The 20,831-nt window shown below is 37.8% G+C and overlaps 1 long non-coding RNA gene across 2 annotated transcripts; it reads right to left on the bottom strand.

The window, feature by feature from the left end:
* Positions 1–17,057: 17,057 nt before the first annotated feature.
* Positions 17,058–20,647, bottom strand: LOC120860653. Of its 2 annotated transcripts, none has more exons than XR_005720397.1 (3): positions 20,500–20,647; positions 18,315–18,542; positions 17,058–17,084 (listed from the first exon to the last, which is right to left on the bottom strand). It is a non-coding gene; the product is annotated as an uncharacterized LOC120860653 (long non-coding RNA). The 2 variants fall into 2 exon arrangements; XR_005720398.1 differs by lacking the exon at positions 20,500–20,647 and adding an exon at positions 20,179–20,199.
* Between the last annotated feature and the right edge of the window lie 184 nt (positions 20,648–20,831).

Genomic DNA, 20,831 nt, shown 5'->3' with positions numbered 1-20,831 from the left:
TCTCTCTCTCTCTCTCTCACACACACACACACAGACAGGAGTTGTTAAGACTGAAAGAGCACACTGAGTCAGGAGTAACATTTTTTTTTAATTCTACACTAAAACGTACTATAGAATTAAGCTAGATATCAATAACAAAGAATCAGGAATGGTTTTTTAAAAGAAATTATGACTAACTTGAGGCTTGAAAGACATAACTATCAGGTTGCCATGGAGTTGGGAGGAGGAGTGTTCTGGTTAGCTTTCTAGGCACATGAATCAACATGTGAAAAGACAAAAGAGAGACAGGTGTCTTTAAGAAATCACAAACACAATTTGTTCTACTGTAACTGCCCGGCAGCACTCATGACAAAATCTTACATTTCAAAAGCACTTATAAAAATAATTGTCTCAATAGAAAAATAAAAGTTCAGGGGACTGTAAATTTTTAGATTTGTAACAAGTAATTTTTCTTACAGGAGCTTAGAAACAGTGATTATCATTAGGAAAAGGATAGTGCTGTTATTCTCCATCTACTTTTGTATCATCTGAATCTTTAATAATGAGCATATATGTCTTTTAAAATTAAGAAAATTAAAATGTAAAATGTACTATATAAATTGTTACACAACTGAGGACTCAATCACATTATATGTAACTTAGGTTCTAAACACTCAATAAGAGAAATGCCATTAGTTTGGTATTTCTGGTATATCTGGGCCACAGAGAATAAAGCTATATAATTTTGAAGAGAGTACCAAGGAACAGTTCACAGGGTCTTATATTTTATACTAAGGAAAAACTATTTTTTTTAAATCTTGAACACAATGGTTTATTTTAATCAAGGAGACAAAGTTATTATTTTCATATTGGCATACTGATGTATTTACTTACCAACAGTATCCCAAGCTACTTACATATATAATAGCCCTCACACTTTCATAAGAACCAAATAGCACTGAATCTGAATACTGTTTTGAAGTCAGTGAAACATTTATTAAGTTTCCACTTTTGATAAAACACTTTTAGTTTTCAAATGCCGAAGCTGTGGTTCCTTTTCCCCTATGTTTTGACATCAATATCTGCAATGAAGTCCTTCATGCCAAGTCTTTCCTTGAGCGCTGAGGAAAGTGCTTTTCTTGGATCTCAGTTTCCAAAATGTTTCTTTTAGTACTGGTATCTCCCTCAGAAAGAGGAATATACACTTGCACCTGTGGGGATACTTACAAGACATCCCAGGCAAACTAAAGCATTGAGAGGGTGACAGAGGAGAGGTAAGAAGCTTTCTGGCTGTTCCTCTTGAAAAGGAAAGGCTTGTCAGGAAAAGAAGTGCTATTAGACCTCAACTAGACTGATCTGCTATAATATCAATACCATATCTGGCTAATTACAGGACCCATGGTCATTCTTTACAGATGCCTTCTTGGCTCTTACCAGACTATTGCAATTTTTCCATGACCAACTAGTTACCTCTGTGAGATATTTACCTACACACACAATTAAGCACTGCATAATGTTTCTGCTGCCATTACTGCATCACTATATGTTTCCCAATAAGTACATTGTGTTTTAATTTAAAAATAAGCACACCAACCTTGAGAAAATTGGCAGCTCATTAGGAAGCTGGGTTCAAAAAAAAAAAAGGCAAAAAGCCTGGTAAAAAATCAGCCTGCTGCATAGGCAGTGGCTGACATCTACTGGTGTTCTAAAATATCATTCTCTGCTTCCTAGTGGTACATTTTAGCAATGAAAACTAAATAATATGAGAAACACTATATATTTTAATTTTCCTATTTCCATAGTTTATGAAAAGTAGGTAAGAGACTGGATCACTATATATTAACATCAACATTGTTGTTACTCTGTGAGTAACTAAGGAGCTTCCCAGGTGACTCAGCTGGTAAAGAATCTGCCTGCAATGCTGGAGACCCAGGTTTGATTCCTGGGTCAGAAAAATCACCTGGAGAAGGGAACGGCAACCCACTCCAGTGGGAAATCTTGCCTGGGAAATCCCATGGACAGAGGAGCCTGGCGGGCCCCAGTGCATGGGTCATGAAGAGTTGGACACAGCTAAGTGACTAACACACAGAGCAACTAAGGTCTAATGCTGGATTACAGATGCCACACAAATAGGACTCAGGCTACTAAGTTTTAAATGTTTTCAAATTTTAAAATCCTGATTAAGAGTAATAATCTTAAAGTGCCTTACAAAACTATTATTACTATTTCCTTCTTTTTCACAAATTTGACATACAAAAGTTTTAACAGATAAACAATCTGTACCCAAACTCATTGAGTATGAATACTTCCTTCTAAATTAATTTAAAATTGTTTTATAAATCAAACCGAAATTCCCATCATTAAATCTCATATTATCACTTAATATTTTTTTCTTTACAAATAATGTAAAAGTAAACTTCAGTAAACACAGTATAAAATTCACTTCAAATCTTGAATCAATGATGCTTTACCATGTACTTTTATGGAAAACTTACAACCTCCTTAAATGGTAATATTTTAAAATTGTGTATCTTGGAACAAAGACTTCAAATATGTTGCAAACACACGTTCAATTGCATTCGCTTATAGTCACTGTGTACCACTTACTTTCCTTTCTCCTTCTGGGCAACAGGCAGGATTGCACTTAAGCTCAACATGGTTAAGTAACTTGCTTTGGTCAATGGAATTACGTCAAAGTAGAGACCTTAGAGAGTTTGCATATGAGAGGTCCACAGTGACCTTTACCAGCTTTCATCCCTGAGTAAAAATACCATGAACCAAAGTCCCCAAGAGATCTGCGAGAGTAGTGCAGTATGAAAAAAAAAAAAAAAATCACTAAATCACTAGGATTCAGGGTTCAGCAAAATATGCTCCATCCTACCTCGAACAATACATTTCAAAGAAGTCCTGAATTAAATGCATAGTTTTATAGCAGTTATAAAAAGTAGAATAAAGTCAGACCTCTACTTCAAACCATATACCAAAGTTAACTAAAAATGGAGCTGCTGCTGCTGCTGCTAAGTCGCTTCAGTCGTGTCTGACTCTGTGCGACCCCACAGATGGCAGCCCGCCAGGCTCCCCCATCCCTGGGATTCTCCAGGCAAGAACACTGGAGTGGGTTGCCATTTCCTTCTCCAATGCATGAAAGAGAAAAGTGAAAGTGAAGACACTCAGTCGTGCCCGACTCTTAGTGACCCCATGGACTGCAGCCTACCAGGCTGTTCCATCCGTGGGATTTTCCAGGCAAGAGTACTGGAGTGGGGTGCCTTTGCCTTCTCCCAAAAGTGGATCTATCAATGACTTATATCTAAGTGCTAAAACAATAAAATTCATGGAAGAACCATGAGTAAATCTTCATGATCATGGGCCAAAAGCAGGAGCACCAATAGCAAAAACAGATCAGCCAGACTTCATCAAAATTAAAAAATTTTCTGCATAAGAGAACATTACAAGAAACCGAAAGGCAATATATAAAATGGGACAAAATATCTGCAAATCATTTATCTGGTAAGTTGAACACTTACAACTCAACCACACACACACACACACACACACACACACAAACCAATCCCTTGAAAAATGGGCAAAGGATTTGAGAAGGCATTCTTTAAACAAGACAGGCAACCTGCCAATAAACACATGAAGACACCCAACTTCATTAGCATTAAAGTGAAGTCGCTCAGTCGTGTCCAGCTCTTTGGGGTCCCATAGACTGCAGCCTACCAGGCTCCTCTGTCCATGGGATTCTCCAGGCAAGAATACTGGAGTGGGTTGCCATTTCCTTCTCTAGGGGATCTTCCCAACCCAGGGATCGTACCCGGGTCTCCCGCATTGCAGGCAGACGCTTTACCATCTGAGCCACCAACATCTCATTAGGGAAATGCAAATCAAAACCACAATGAGGTACTACTTCAAAACCACCAGAATGGCCATAATTTGTTAAAAATGTAAACTTAACAACTATTGATGAGGAACTGAGAAACAGGAACCCTTGTACACTGCTGGCAGTAATGTAAAATGGAAAAGTTTGGCTGTTCCTCAAAAAGTTAAACATAGAATTGCCATAAGATTTCATATTTCTACTCCTATATATACCCAAAATAATTAAAAGCAGGTACTTAAACATTTACATGTATACCCATGTTCATAGAAGCAGTGTTTATAATAGCTATAAGGTGGGAACAACCCAGATGTCCATCAATGGACGAACAGATAAACAAACTGTGGTATACACACACTGTGGCTACTACTGCTAAGTCGTTTCAGTCATGTCCGACTCTGTGCGACCCCATAGACAGCAGCCTACCAGGCTTCCCCGTCCCCGGGATTCTCTAGGCAAGAACACTGGAGTGGGTTGCTATTTCCTTTTCCAATGCATGAAAGAGAAAAGTGAAAGTGAAGTTGCTCAGTCGTGTCCAACTCTTAGCGACCCCATGGACTGCAGCCCACCAGACTCCTCCGTCCATGGGATTTTCCAGGCAAGAGTACTGGAGTGGGGTGCCACTGCCTTCTCCACACACTGTGGAATCTTTATTAAATCATAAGGAATGAAGGAATGACACACGCTACCACCTGGATGAAACTTGAGAACATTTTGCTACGTGAAAAGAAGTCAGACACAAAGGTGATACGCTGAATGATCCCAATATATGAAATATCCAAAACAGGTAAATCCAGAGAGAGAGAACACAGACTGGCAGCTCCAGGCCTGGGGTATAGGGGGAGTAGGAAGAGACTGCTTAATAGGTAAGGGGCTTTGCTTTTGAGTGATGGTATGTTTGGAACTAAACAAAGGTGGTGTTGTGCAACACTGTATATTCTGAATGCTACTGATTTTTCACTTTAAAATGGTTAATTTTTCATGAAGGGAATTTCACCTCAATAAATTATTTTTAATTTTAATAGAGTTACTTCATTCAAAAACCACCACAACATACCCAACAAGCTTTCTAGTTGGATCAATAATTTGGTATCACTTTTTCTGGGCAAGCATACAGCATGAGTTCAATACCATGGGGTTATATGAGAACAACCAAAGAAAACCTCTTAACTACCAGGAATATTCATTCCTCCTCCAGTATTTCTCCTCCTTTTATGTATGTTATAGAGTAAGATCTCTCAACAGTGAAGTCAGAAGCCCTGGCAGGCTAATGGGAACAGAGACAGACGAGCAGCCCCACCTTTCCTCGTCCACAATAGCGGACATGCCCATCACAGCCCTACTCACCATTTGCCCCACAATCTCCCTTAACATTTACCCTCTTATCTCTTGGCTCACTTCCATTAACTACTCAGTTTCTTCTCTTAAAATTTCTCTTGAAATAAATGTTAAGCAGACCAAAAAAGCACGAGCCTTGTCTTAAACACTTGTCTTATTTCCTTGATGTTTTCTGGAGACAGAAAACTACAGCAGATTCTCAATACCTGAATCTACTATCATCAAAATCTCTGACAGTTAAGTTCATTTCTTCTGCAATAAGTAACACAACGAAATGTTATTAACTATGGTTTTCATGTGAATAATCCTAGAAAGCCTGAGACACATACTGGGGGCGGGGGGAGGAGAGGAGGCACTAAAGAGAGGGAGAAGGGGCAATAAGAAATGCTTTTAAGAGCATTAATAGCTCACTAGCCCCTCCCAACCACTCCTAACAAGAGCTGTGCAATCAGTTAGGTCGAGGACCACTAGAAGTTACCACTAACATCCTGTTTCCCAGCAAAAATGTAATGAGATTATAATGTGCAAATAATGGGCACTCTATTCGTAAGCAATATAAAAAGATAATCCCAAACATACATCAGTGTTTGATGAGAAAATGCAAATTTTGATTACCCAGATACAAAAACATAACATCTTTAGAGTTTTTTTATTTTAATGGTTCTGAAAAAAAAGAAAACCATGGCAAATATTCAAATTTCTTGGAATGCATCCATCAGAACAATCACAAATATTTTATGTCCCAAGTTCATTAAAATAAAATTTTCATTGGAAATTCACTGAATACAAGCATTACAAATTTTAAAATAAAGCCATTTCAAAAGGAAAGGAAATGGAAAGGAGGGACAGAAACTGAGGGAAGGTAAAATTTTCAAAATGTGGACAAATTCTTTTGTTTCTAAAGTTGTCTTTGAAGTGCCTAAAAAAGAACTCTGGGATCATTTTCCTTTATAATTCTGTAGCATCAACACATAGTGGTAGTTTGATTTTCCTGATAATAATGAGCTGCTACTATTGATTCTAATTTGTTTTTTTCAGTCACACACACCACTGGTCCAACAGAACTTCTTACAACATGGAAATATTTTCTATCTACCCACCCAATATGGTGGCCACTAGCCACATATGACCATTAAGTATTTAAAAGATTATTTATTATGACTAAGGAATTGAATTTTCAGTATTTTGTTATAATTTAAACAGTACCACATATAACTAGTAGTTCTCATACTAGAAAGTAACTTTCTAGTCTTACTTTCTAATACTAGTTAGTGTTACACTCACTACCATTTTTTCACTTAAACTCAGCTCTTTTGGACACAGAACATAAAAGAACTACTTAACTGTATGAATGATAAAAATTTTTAATTATTTTCTTAAAATGATGAAGTACTTGCTTGCCATTTATAAAGGTTAAAATTATTCTCTTAAAAATATAAATAAATAAATATTAAGTATCTGCAAAACTGCAAGTGTTTTATTGCCAAAAATGTAAAAAAAAAATTCCCAAACTGTTATTTTTCACTTAGCAACAAACCTTTACAGAAAAATATGCTCAAAATTAAAAAGTCTGTACATCTAGTACATTGACAAACCAAAATATGTACAATCGGTCTGTGTGAGTTCTGTATCCTTGGATTCAACTAACCATGCATCAAAAATAATCAGGGAAAAAATATTCCAGAAAGTTTCAAAAAGCAAAACTTGAATTGCTACACCAACAACTATTACATAACATTCACACTGTCTTCACAACTACTTACACAGGATCTACACTGTATTAGGCATTCTAAATAATCTAGAGATGAGGAAAAGTGCACAGGGAGATGTGCATCGGTTATGTGCAAGTACTAAGCCATTTGACACAAGGGACTTGAGCAGCCTCTGATTTTGGTACTGGAATGAGTTCCCAGTTCCCCACAGATACCAAGGGATGTCTGTATCTGAATATTTTCCAAAAGAAAACAAACATTAAAAATTACTAAAATTCTGTAAAATATTAATATTAAAAATATTTGTTGAAAAATGAAAGCTATAGAGATATCCTAAACAAGGGTTGAAGATGGGATCATCATTTGCCCCTACCTACTTTCTATTTTTTAAAAAAACCTATTTAATGTGCATTCAATGATTTTATAAATGGAATTTTCAAAGTAACAAAAATAGACACAAAAAAGAATACTAAACACTTTTTCCGTAAGGCCAAATTAACCATTTAAAAATACATCTAGCCTTTACAATCCTATATGCTTATGACACAATTGCTTGTTTTAGGAAGGAACACTGTTCCAAGCTCAAAGCATATTTCAAACACCTTACATACATTTTATCCATATTCATCTATCAATCAAGAGAGAGAGAGAGACAGAGACTGATTTGATGGGACTAACGTACAGAAACTGGCATCTCACTCTTGGTGCATAGGTGCCTCATTGTTAGTACAGTGAATGCTTGAAAATGAATTTAAACGTGTGGAAACATACACAAATGTGTACAAGCCTTCTGCTTGTACACGCAATCCCTCAAGTACATAAGGATAGAGTCTAGAGTGAAAGGTCTGTATCCCTGTCACATCTTTCTAAACTCTCTCCTAATTCCCCAGGCCAAAACTACTACAAGTCAGGAAGAGTGAGTTAAGCCATGTTCCCCATATTTCTTTAAGAATGTACAGAATGATGCACGTTGTAAAAGTATTTCTATCAAGAACAATTAGACTCACAGTAAAACTCAAGAGGTAAACTTCAAAGAGGTAACTAGGAAAATTTACTTCACGTGGAACCCGTCACTGTTCCACAGTGGATAAATGTAGCTAAACTTTTACATGGTGCTAGGCTAGAAACAGGTCACCAACAAATACGTGCAGAATTAGAAAGGCAGCCCTGACTGCACTACAAATCAGAAGACCTGCGTCTTGCTCTGACTGGCCACAAAAATGACTTGAGATCCATCTATTAACCTCTTCTAAGCTTACTTACCTCAAAAACTGACTAAACGATCTACAAAGCTCCATCTAGCTGTAAAATTCTGTGATTCAACAGAATAAATTATAGATCAACATTCATTTTCCAAGCTATTTCAAATAGTTTGTTTACTATCTGACAAGGATCTACTGACAACCAACCAGTAACACGGAGAGGAAAAAATACTTAAATCTGAAGATTCAAAAGGAAAAACAGCTTTGATTTAAGGAGATGGGAATAGCAGACCACCTGACCTACATTCTGGGAAATCTGTATACTAGTCACAAAGCAACAGTTAGAACTGGACATGGAACGACAGACTGGTTCCAAATAGGAAAAGGAGTATGTCAAGGCTGTATATTGTCACCCTGCTTATTTAACTTCTATGCAGAGTACATCATGAGAAACGCTGGGCTGGAAGAAGCACAAGCTGGAATCAAGATTGCTGGGAGAAATATCAATCACCTCAGATATGCAGATGACACCACCCTGATGGCAGAAAGTGAAGAAGAACTAAAAAGCCTCTTGATGAAAGTGAAAGAGGAGAGTGAAAAAGTTGGCTTAAAGCTCAACATTCAGAAAACAAAGATCATGGCATCTGGTCCCATCACTTCATGGCAAATAAATGGGGAAAAAATGGAAATAGTGACAGACTTTATTTTGGGGGGCTCCAAAATCACTGCAGATGGTGACTGCAGCCATGAAATTAAAAGACGTTTGCTCCTTGGAAGAAAACCTATAACCAAAGTAGACAGCATATTTAAACAGCAGAGACACTGCTTTACCAACAAATGTCCATCTAGTCAAAGCTATGGTTTTTCCAGTAGTCATGTATGGATGTGAGAGTTGGATTATAAAGAAAGCTGAGTGCAGAAAAATTGATGCTTTTGAACTGTGGCATTGGAGAAGACTCTTGAGAGTCCCTTGGACCGCAAGGAGATCCAACCTGTCCATCCTAAAGGAAATCAGTCCTGAACATTCATTGGAAAGACTGATGCTGAAGCTGAAACTCCAATACTTTGGCCACCTGATGTGAAGAACCAACTCATTTGAAAAGCCCCTGATGCTGGGAAAGAAGGAAGGTGGGAGGAGAAGGGGATGACAGAGGATGAGACGGTTGGATGGCATCACCACCTCAACGGACATGAATCTGAGCAAGCTCCGTGAGTTGGTGATGAACAGGGAAGCCCGGCGTGCTGCAGTCCATGAGGTCGCAAAAGTTGGACACAACTGAATGACTCAACTGATAACACAACTCACATTTTTCAGGTGCAGGTGCGTTAACTGAGATAGTTACCGGTACATTTGTAATAAATGTTTTGCAGGACTATAGCATATATTATAAATAAGCATTAAAACACAAACAGAGCTGTTTCCATGCATTCAGGTTTAGAAATAACTAAGATGTTACTGTTGGAGAAGGCAATGGCACCCCACTCCAATACTCTTGCCTGGAAAATCCCATGGACAGAGGACCCTGGTAGGCCATGGGGTCGCTAAGAGTCGGACACGACTGAGTGACTTCACTTTCACTTTTCACTTTCATGCACTGGAGAAGGAAATGGCAACCCACTCCAGTATTCTTGCCTAGAGAATCCCAGGGATGGGGGAGCCCGGTGGGCTGCCGGCTATGGGGTCGCACAGAGTCGGACACGACTGAAGCAAATTAGCAAGATGTTTCTGTACAGTGCTAACTCGAGAACAGAGTGTTCATGGCGATTATGGAGGCTGTGGAAGATGCAAGGGTCTGACAAATTAGAGGGAAACAGAAGTCCTTTGCTGGAATTCAAAATGACACCATCAAACAAAAACAAAACCATTCCCTCTCCCTACTTCTTCTGGCCCATTTGATTGCATGGTGCTCATTTTTACCATCTCTTTAATTTGTTGATTTTCCCTTCAAGGTGTTCTGATGATCATTCGATCTAGATACTACTCTTACCAAATTCAAAACAGGTAGAGCATATAGCTGGATGACTTCTCAGTCATCCACACTTTTCACCCTCAACCCAACCAGCTTCAAGGAGCATAAATGCAAGCATCACCATCACTGTAAATCAAAATGTTTAGACTCACTGATTAATAAATCTGAGAGCTGGGAAAGATCTTAGTAGCACTAAATTCCAACAAACTCATTTTCATGTTTAATCGTAAAAATCATAAATATCTACTGAAATGAATATAAACCAAACTCAGTGGTTAGTAGGACCTTTTCCTTTTACTATAAACACTTAAGTGTAAGGCTCTGTTTATTAGAGTTCCTATCCCAACTCTTGTGGCCTCCCTCTTCCACAGCTATCATCTCTATTAAGTTTGATGTATTCTTTTTTATGCCTCAGTTTACTTGTCTAGAAAGCAGGAATAGTAGTGACTACCTCATACAATTATCTTGCAGATCAATTAGATTAACACATATAAATTACTTAAAACCATGCTTGGCACTTAATAACACCTCAAACGATGGTAGCTGCTATCTGATTTTAACCCAGCCCATATGGACAAACACTTAGGCTTTCACAATTTTTCATCATATACAATGTTGTGAGGAGTATCCTTGTTCATTTCGCTGTTTTTTCTGTTGGGTAAAGAAAATTAGAGATACCAAGGGAACATTTCATGCAAAGCTGGGCTCAATAAAGGACAGAAACGGTATGGACCTAACAGAAGCAGAAGATATTAAGAAGACGTGGCAAGAATACACAGAAACTGTACAAAAAAGATCTTCACGACCCAGATAAACACGATGGTGTGATCACTCATCTAGAGCCAGACATCCCAGAATGTGAAGTCAAGTGGGCCTTAGGAAGTATCACTACGAACAAAGCTAGTGGAGGTGATGGAATTCCAGTGGAGCTATTTCAAATCCTGAAAGATGATGCTGTGAAAGTGCTGCACTCAATATGTCAGCAAATTTGGAAAACTCAGCAGCGGCCACAGAACTGGAAAAGGTCAGTTTTCATTGCAATCCCAAAGAAAGGCAATGCCAAAGAATGCTCAAACTACCGCACAATTGCACTCATCTCACAAGCTAGTAAAGTAATGCTTAAAATTCTCCAAGCTAGGCTTCAGCAATACGTGAACCGTGAACTTCCAGATGTTCAAGCTGGTTTTAGAAAAGGCAGAGGAACCAGAGATCAAATTGCCAACATCTGCTGGATTATGGAAAAAGCAAGAGAGTTCCAGAAAAACATCTATTTCTGCTTTATTGGCTATGGCAAAGCCCTTAACTGTGTGGATCACAATAAACTGTGGAAAATTCTGAAAGAGATGGAAATACCAGACCACCTGACCTGCCTCTTGAGAAATCTATATGCAGGTCAGGAAGCAACAGTTAGAACTGGACATGGAACAACAGACTGGTTCCAGATAGGAAAAGAAGTATGTCAAGGCTGTATATTGTCACCCTGCTTATTATATGCAGAGTACATCATGAGAAATGCTGGTATGGATGAAGCCCAAGCTGGAATCAAGGTTGCCGGGAGAAATAGCAATCACCTCAGATATGCAGATGATGCATCACCTCAGATATGCAGATGATGCCACCTTTATAGCAAAAAAAGTGAAGAACTAAATAGCCTCTTGATGAAAGTGAAAGAGGAGAGTGAAAAAGTTGGCTTTAAAGGTCAACATTCAGAAAGCTAAGATCATGGCATCCAGTCCCATCACTCTGTGGCAAATAGATGGGGAAACAGTGGAAACAGTGACAGACTTTATTTTGGGGGGGCTCCAAAATCACTGCAGATGGTGACTGTAGCCATGAAATTAAAAGACGCTTACTCCCTGGCAGGAAAGTTATGACCAACCTAGATAGCATATTAAAAAGCAGAGACATTACTTCACCAACAAAGGTCCGTCTAGTCAAAGCTACGGTTTTTCCAGTAGTCATGTATGGATGTGAGAGTTGGACTATAAAAAGAGCTGAGCACTGAGAATTGATGCTTTTGAACTGTGGTGTTGGAGAAGACTCTTGAGAGTCCCCTGGATTGCAAAGAGATCCAACCTGTCCATCCTAAAGGAGTTCAGTCCTGGGTGTTCATTGGAAGGACTGATGCTGAAGCTGAAACTCCAATACTTTGGCCACATCATGCAAAAAGCTGACTCATTTGAAAAGACCCTCATGCTGGGAAAGATTGAGGGCAGGAAGAGAAGGGGATGACAGAGGATGAGATGGTTGGATGGCATCACCAACTCAATGGACATGAGTTTGGGTGAACTCCGGGAGTTGGTGATGGACAGGGAGGCCTGGTGTGCTGCAGTCCATGGGGTCGCAAAGAATCGGACATGACTCAGCAACTGAACTAAACTGAAATTCTTACAAGCCAAAATGCTAGTTCAAACATATGAGCATGTAAAATTCTGCTAGATACGGTCCAACCACAAACCACTCAACCACAAACGCTGAGTCAATTTCCACTCCCTCCAGTAGTATGTGAGAGCATCTGCTCCCCATTGTCTTCAACACATACAGCATTGATAATCTTCAATATCAGCTATTAATCTCTTTCATTTTACTAGGTAAGGATGATCAATGTTTTACCACTTCTTCTGCTGAAAGTTAAGTCTCGTTTTGTGTTTTGACTCTCTACTTTTTTATGATTTGCCTGATTATATTTGGTGGAGGAAGGTCAGGAATGTTTTCTCCTGGGCCAGTACAAAAGAAATACATCTGCATCTTACTCTGCCACCCCAATTCAGGATTATGATGGATATACCTCTTCTTCCCTTCAAGCTCAGAAGGGTATCATTTTTAAGTTTTTTTCTGTTGCATAGATTAAGTGCTTAATCAGGATCCATCTACTCTTATTGCTCTTCAGTTCAGTTCAGTTGCTCAGTCGTATCCGACTCTGCAACCCCATCAACCACAGCACACCAAACCACCCTATTTCATCTAAAATTTACATGCCTGTTTTCTATCCATTTATATTTATAAATAAAATTGGCACAGGAGAGCTCCATCAGTTATTTGGGGAGGTCACTCTTCCACATCCCCAGGACGGCCTTCTACCTACTGCATTCATTAAGAGAAACTGGCAGATCATTGAATAATTTTCTTTCCAGGTTGAGTTCTTTTCCTCCATGCAAGTCACTTGCTGCCTTTTATTTTAAAAGAAGGAACTAAGATCCAAAGAGATTAAGCACATAAGATCTGGGTCTATTACTTCCTAGTACTAAGTTCTGTTACCAAACAATGAAAATACTCTCTTCCTGGGCCTGCAGACCTCAGATGCTGCCACTGTTGATTCCTGCTTCCATGCTATATTCCTTCTCTCACTCTTACACAGATCCCAGCTACTTGGTAGGGAGGAAGGGCAGGGACTGGGATGCAAGGGGACAAGGTAGGCTCTACCCCAGCCCCCTTCAGCCTGCACACTCATAACCTGTCATCATCTGAAACTTCTCAATGACTAATGTCTCTCTCCACGACCAGAATATCCCATCCATCCAGATGGCTTACTCAATCATGCCCAGTATAAGTCGGGATCCTTTGGACCCACTTTATTTTCCCTATTCACTCACTCCTTGCTTTCTTTGCTTCCAATTCAGCTTAGACTCCATGTCCCACCATTTTAATCACTCTTGCCAAAATCCTAAACCTCCTTAGTCCCTCTGTACATGGAAAAACTTAAGCCTGCATAAATGCGACATCCCAAATTCTTTATACCTCAGACAGCTAAGAACTGCAGGAAAAACTCCCTAAACAAGCAGATGGTTCCACCATAAGCCTAGCCATCAACTGCTTGCTGAATAATCCCAACAGTTCTACCACCTTTCTCAAAACAAACTGCCGTGACTCTTCATAACAATAATTTGAAACCTGCCCTCTCCACAGATCTTCACTCCCCAAGTGGTGGTCATCAGACGAAACTGTCTCCCCCCCAGTCTGTATCTTCCTGTGCACCCTTCCTTCCCTTCTCTTGTTAAAGGAGGAAGGGATACTATTTCAAAGTCCCTCCCTCCCTCCAACTGTACTCTGGGCCCGTCCTTTCCTACCTTCTTAGGAGTCTTGAACTTTTAATTCTTTCCTCTTCTGTATCTTCAACTCCTCTCTAATGAAGACTTCCCGTCAGCATGCACACAGGCTCAACTCACTCCTCTTAGAAAAGAGAAGAGGGGTAAGCACAGAGAAAAGAAAAGAAAAAAGGAGAAAGAAAAAGTGTCCTGCTTTGTCAAGACCCTCCAGCTATGTCTGCTTTTTCAAATCAAAACCAAATTTTTAGATCCACTAACCTTGTTATCTAGTTTTTCATCTCCTTCTCACCAATTCAAACTTGCATTCCACTCTCCAGAGCTTCTAACACAGTCCCTGTCACAGTCACCATCACTTTTTGTCACTAAAGTTTTGGACAAATATTGGTCCTAATCTTCTGCCATTTAATCTCAGTTAATATTTTTTTCTTCAGCTTGGGATGTCAAGAAACAAAAATCCCATAAGAGTAAGAATCTGTTCCATGAGGTGTTGACTGTCAGTGCCTTGAAGAGTACTGGATACACAGTAAGGACTCAATAAATACATGGTAAATGAATAAGTGATAGTTTTCCTCCCAAGTTTCTGTCAAAGTCATTCTTCAGGAGCAATGCAAATAGCACCTTCCTTAAAAAATCTTTTACAATCCTGATAAATAGAATTAGATGATGTGTCCTACATATGTTAGGCAATAGGCCAGGCACTGGGGATACAGAATTTAAGACAGAGTCCCTGGATAAAAGATTCTCAATCTGGAATTCATATCCTTGTACTATAGTCCTTAACTATATACTTTATATTCATTTAACAACTAAGCGGATGCCTATCCTACAACAAACACAGAACCTGTATCTCCGATTCTCTTAATGTCAAACTACCACAAAGATCAGAGACTTAATAATTCTTGAATTGCACTTAAAATAATGATAGAAAAATTCTTCAAAACATTTTCTAAGATAAATGTTAGGAACCAAAATCACAATGCTTCCCAACTACTTCTTATTTGCCTATTAATTATATAACAGTATTCCTATATAAATTAACTCACATTAAAAAAGCTTTATGATTTTTCAGATACACAAATAAATGGTAATATTGTACAATGAAATACTGCTAAAAAGTACTTTAAAATGTAAAATATGCCTATCCTTTGATCCAGCAATCTTGCTTTTGAGATTTGATCCTAAATACAAGGATGTATATATACTTTTGGGCCTAGAAGTGAGCGGAATAAGAATGAAGTGAAGAGAGAAATCTGCAGAGAAATATGTATAGTATGACTTCCTTTTGTTTTTTAAAAAGGCAAAAAATACAGAGTACATAATTACATAAACAGAAGCAAAGTAGCGGAAAGACACAGTCCAACTATTAATACTGGTTATTCCAAAGCACAGAACTGGAGGAACAGAAAGAGAAACAACTGCTTTTCATGTCTTCCTCTATATTGGTTGCTATAAGGCACATATCATTTTCATAGGTAATATATGAAGTTATTATTTTATATATAAAAAAAGTTTATTCTTTCTCTCTGTCCTTCCATTTTAATATGGGCATTCCCCAAGTTCTGAGCATTTGCCATACAATCATCCTACAAATATAAACCACGGTGAGATACAGAGCAACTTAAATGGAAAAAAGAAGGACAGAAGTCAGGCCTCCGTGACTCCTCTTCTCACCAAGAGGCTTCATATAAGAAGGGGAAATGGGGAATGCTGAGGACAGGACATTTAAACACAATAAAACAATGTTACTAAAAAATAACAAAACAATGTGGAAATGGAAATGACTGGCAGGTTCCCAAGCTTCCTTAAAAAATAAAAGCCAATTAAGCCTTAATGTGTTTGAGATACTGTATGATTCCAATAATGTTTTTTCTTTTGGACACCACTGCAGTTGGAAGTCAAATTTCACATACTAAATGTTATTTCTATAGGAAATATACTTTATCAATAACATCAGAAAATATTCCAAAAGCCTGAACTCACTAGTTTCTAGCACACAAGGGCAAGCACTGTTCCATCTGCTTTCAAAACCTGTGCAGGACGCCATTCTCAGACTATACTGGATAAATAAGCTGTCTTATGCTCAGCATAGTCAGGGAATGGTATGGTTGCTACCATTCTCACATACTGATATCTGTATGGCACTTCACAGTTGAAAAAGCTCTTTGATACACATGAATCAAATGTTCCAGCTAAGAGAAACCATTAAAATAAAATACTTACACCTATCATTATAAACATATGCAACAATTTAATCTTCAACAAACAAGCTGGCAAATAATGAACTTGAAATGTATGTTTGGAAGTCATTATATCAGTGAAAATTACATAGTAGGTATTTAAATTTTTCATAAACAGAAAAATTCAGGCAAGAAATGGCCACAAAACCAGAAATTTATTGTTAGTTTTATAAGCAAAGGTCAATTACTTCTACCGCAGTAGACTATGACTGATTGTTTGAGACGTAATCCGCTCACAACTTTTCTTTGTACATAACAGCAAACATAAGAAAATCTGGGCTATAATTCTTGACAAATTATTTCTTATACCACTTCTTCTCCAAAGGGGGTAAAAAGCACTACATAAATACGGTTTCATTTTATGGAATGATGATCTTGCAAAAAGGATTAATATGATTGTATATAGATTATTAAGGTTTGAAAAGTGAAAATTTTAATTTGAAAAAATCTAACTAGGCATGCAAAATAACATATACGTCAATGTGTGCATGTGCTAAGTTGCTACAGTCATGTCTGACTCTCTGCAATCTGATGGACTGGGGGTTTCTCTGTCCATGGGATTCTCGAGGCAAGAATACTTGAGTGGGTTGCCATGCCCTCCTCCAGGGGATCTTCCTGACCCAGGGATCGAACCTGCATCACGTATGTCTCCTGCATTGGCAAGTGGTTTCTTTACCACTAGTGCCACTTGCGAAGGCCCATACACCAATATGCCAAAGACTAAAAATGAAAGATATATTTACATTTACTTTCAGACACAGCAAAAATAAGCAAAATTTATAATGCTTTCTATACACTGTAGGTATTTTACACAGATTAAATAAAACTTTTCCAGAAAAACACTCCATATACATGAAGCCAGTAAGGTATATTTTCAGATATTCAGATACTTTCAGAGAAGGGAATGAAGAATGGGCCCATTCACAAAGAAACAACAAGACTTCATAAATCATCTAATATAAATAAGAACTAGAATTCAACGTGAAAAACTTAAATGAGGTTCAATGATAATCAGAAAGTCCACATAAAGCAAATTCATTTAAAACAGAGACCAAATATCATGCTAAACAGTGGGAATAAAAAGTTTGACAGAGACATTCTCTTGAAAAATATTTTAGTTTTTTTAACATCATAAAACTTTAATATGATAAAATGTTGGCTTTCGTGGAAAAAACTTCCCCAATAAATTGGACGATAGCTCAAAGTCATTTGATTTTCACAGTGCAATCATGGAGATTTTTTGGTTTGGGAGTTTTTCAAAATACTCAAAACACATCAAGCCTCCTAATGCTAATTTTAGTATTTTAATCTTCGAATTATTATCTTTTTAAATACCTCTAAATCAAAGTCATCCTTGTTGGTCTTTCTCTTCCTTACTTTTTAACTGGCCTATTGGATACTATAACATCCATAAATCATTTAGGAATCTTAACATGCAAAGAAAGCACAGGCCCAGAGAGACGCACAGACTAAGTGAAGAGAGGTTTCTGAATGGGGCCTAATTTTTTTTTTTAATTTTACTGTAGTATAGTTCATTCACAATGTTGCATTAGTTTCAGGTGTACAGCAAAGTGATCTGACTATACATATACATATATTCATTCTTCTTCAGATTCTTTTCCCAGATAGGTTATCACAGGATATTGAGTAGAGCTGTGCTATACAGTAAGTCCTAGTTGGTTATCTATCTTATATGTAGTACTGTGTGGGACTCAGTGGTATATTAGTGAATATTTTGCTTTCCTATACAACTCCTGCAACTTTGTAAGTGCAGGAATTAGATAGTGAATTTCCACCTAAGGAGAACCCACTGTATATGTACTTTTATTACATGCTTATACAAGAAGAGGGGATATACATCTTGGTTCTGGATATCTTAAGATACATAAACATATCTTGATCAGGACTACATTATAAATAACTTTTTAAAAATGTGATGTAATACTGTACCAAGGTTGTAAGGGAGTTCCTTTTCATGTAGAGTCTCTCCAAGTACTGTAGTCCCTCATCTTTCAGTAACTCCAATGGGAAATGCTGCAGATTCCTGTAATTTAAGAACAAATTCTTGTGCTTTTCCAGCCTTGCCACAGAGATCGTCTTACAAAGTTCGGATGCCATGGCTGAACATATTCCATCAGGCACGCTGCAGTACTACATCTTGTCAAAACTGGTCCATTTCTAAAGCGAACAAAAAACCTGAAAATTATGATACTGGTAACAAAGGCTGCCAAATAAACCAGTTAGCATATATAGCTATTTGCGGACATTAAAAAGAGAGTTACCCATCAATTCCTACATTTCTACTTCATAGCAACTAAATTTTCATACATATTTAAAAGATTAAAATGAATAACTATTTAATAAAGAGGTACTCTCACTATTTAAACAATATTTACTACTTAGTAGAATAGTCCTATTTGAAAAAATAGTTCTTGAAATTGAGACAGGAATCCCTATCTAAGAGAACAGAGACCAGTTTCATAACACATAACTGAAGAAAGAGCTTAAAAATCAGACACTGCAAAGCCATTTCCTTCCTTCCTACCTCATTGTGTCTTTAGCTTAAAATATTTTTAAAATATTTAAATCTATATAAACTATGACTAGATCATTTACAGCTTCATTTTCTTCACTTCTTACTATCTAAATATTGTTCTATATTGTAATATTTTCTTTCTTTTCTCCTCATTCTCATTTCTTTCTTCTTAGCTTTGCAGATTATCAGAAGTAGCAAAGAAACAGACCTGGGGACATGGTTTTACTTTAGTATTTCAAGGAAAGAAGAAATACTGCCCCAGGAAATAAGAATCTTATACTTTTCTATTACAACCTCTCTGGGCTTCAGCTGCCTAACATATAAAATGGAGACAGCAATTTATTGGTAAGGGCCAAAACCCAGAACAGATTAAATTCCCTTCTAGCTCTAAACTGACATGGGTAGGAAGAGAAATAAGATTTGCCATCTTATCAATTAGACACAGGGCAGAAACAAACTTCACAATCACTATAAAAAGAAACAAGCTCAGAACTACAATAATCTGCCCAAGGAAGCAGCTCATAAGGGAATAAAGGATTTTTTTTTCTTTGGGTGGGGAAGGTTGTCCAGACTGAAGTCTTCGCACACACAGACCAACAGGATTCTACAAGATACTAAGGAAACACTAAAACACTAAAAACAAGTTGAGCTTTGTTCAAAGATTCTACTCTCGTTTACTTGGGCACCCTTCCTCAAACTCTCCAAAGGAAAATACCTTTCAAAGAAAATGTTTTTTCTTAAGAAAAATTTTCACTGAGAATTGACACCAAATTAGTACGAATGTAGTAACATAAGCTTTCAATAAGCAGTGTCTTGTAACTTTTGGGTTATATTCTATTATTTCCAAACTCTAATTCCTAATAGGAAAGTATCTGCTATTTTATATAAAAGGGCAGAGAATATGGAGTACTCATTAATCTCCCCAATGGAGCATGAGAGTCCAATACCTTCCCATTTTTATACTAGCTACTCACTTACCTATTTTTATGAGACATATTACATGACTCTAAACAAGATAATCTTTCCACATCTTAATTCTCTCTCTGTGAAGCAAGGATAACTAGGCTAGAAATAACGCTGATGATTGTTATTTGGAAGGGGAAGCTTTCTGGGTAATTATTCACTTAAATGGTAAACTGGAAGCAGTTTAGGTGTCTCAGAAACACCTCAAACTTAACACTTTCAAATAGGAGTTTTTTTATTTTCATCACCTATCCAAATCTCTCCCAGTCTTTCCAAACACCAGGAAATCCTGAAGTCAAGAATGATTCCACCCACCTATCCTGAATGAGTCACCCACCACCTCCAATCCATCACAAGGCCTATGGTTTCCATCTCCAACATACACCTCAAATCAATCCACATTTCTCCATCTGCCAAAATGGAAAACCAGTCATCTCCTGCCTGGCTATATATTTTACTGGTCTCCTTGTGTTTAGTCATTTTGTAATATATTAATCACTTAGCAGGGAGCTTTTAAAAAACTAAATTCAATTACATCTCCCTCTCTTTCTCAGGTAAATTCACTCCCTAGTCACATGAATTCTTTAAAAAAAAAAAAAAAACCTTCAAGAGTTTATTTAGAAAAATCAAATTTACCAGGTATTGAGGGCTCTTCACAACCTGGTCCCAACCACTCCTTCAGCCTGGCAGCACCCTTCCTGGTTTCTCACCAAAGTCCTGGGCTTTTCTAGTGCTTCTGAGTGCCGCACTCTTCATATCACTTGCTGCTCTCCTCTTAGCCTTGAAAACACTGTCTCAACACCCTTCAGGTTTCAGTGTAAAATCACTGCTGCTGCTGCTGCTAAGTCACTTCAGTCGTGTCCGACTCTGTGTGACCCCATAGGTGGCAGCCCATGAGGCTTCCCCGTCCCTGGGATTCTCCAGGCAAGAACACTGGAGTGGGTTGCCATTTCCTTCTCCAATGCATG

Source organism: Oryx dammah, unplaced genomic scaffold (genome assembly GCF_014754425.2).
Source record: "Oryx dammah isolate SB20612 unplaced genomic scaffold, SCBI_Odam_1.1 HiC_scaffold_11150, whole genome shotgun sequence".
NCBI lineage: Eukaryota > Metazoa > Chordata > Mammalia > Artiodactyla > Bovidae > Oryx > Oryx dammah.
The sequence above is the reverse complement of the archived record's forward strand: the minus strand, read 5'-3'. Positions and strand labels throughout refer to the sequence as shown.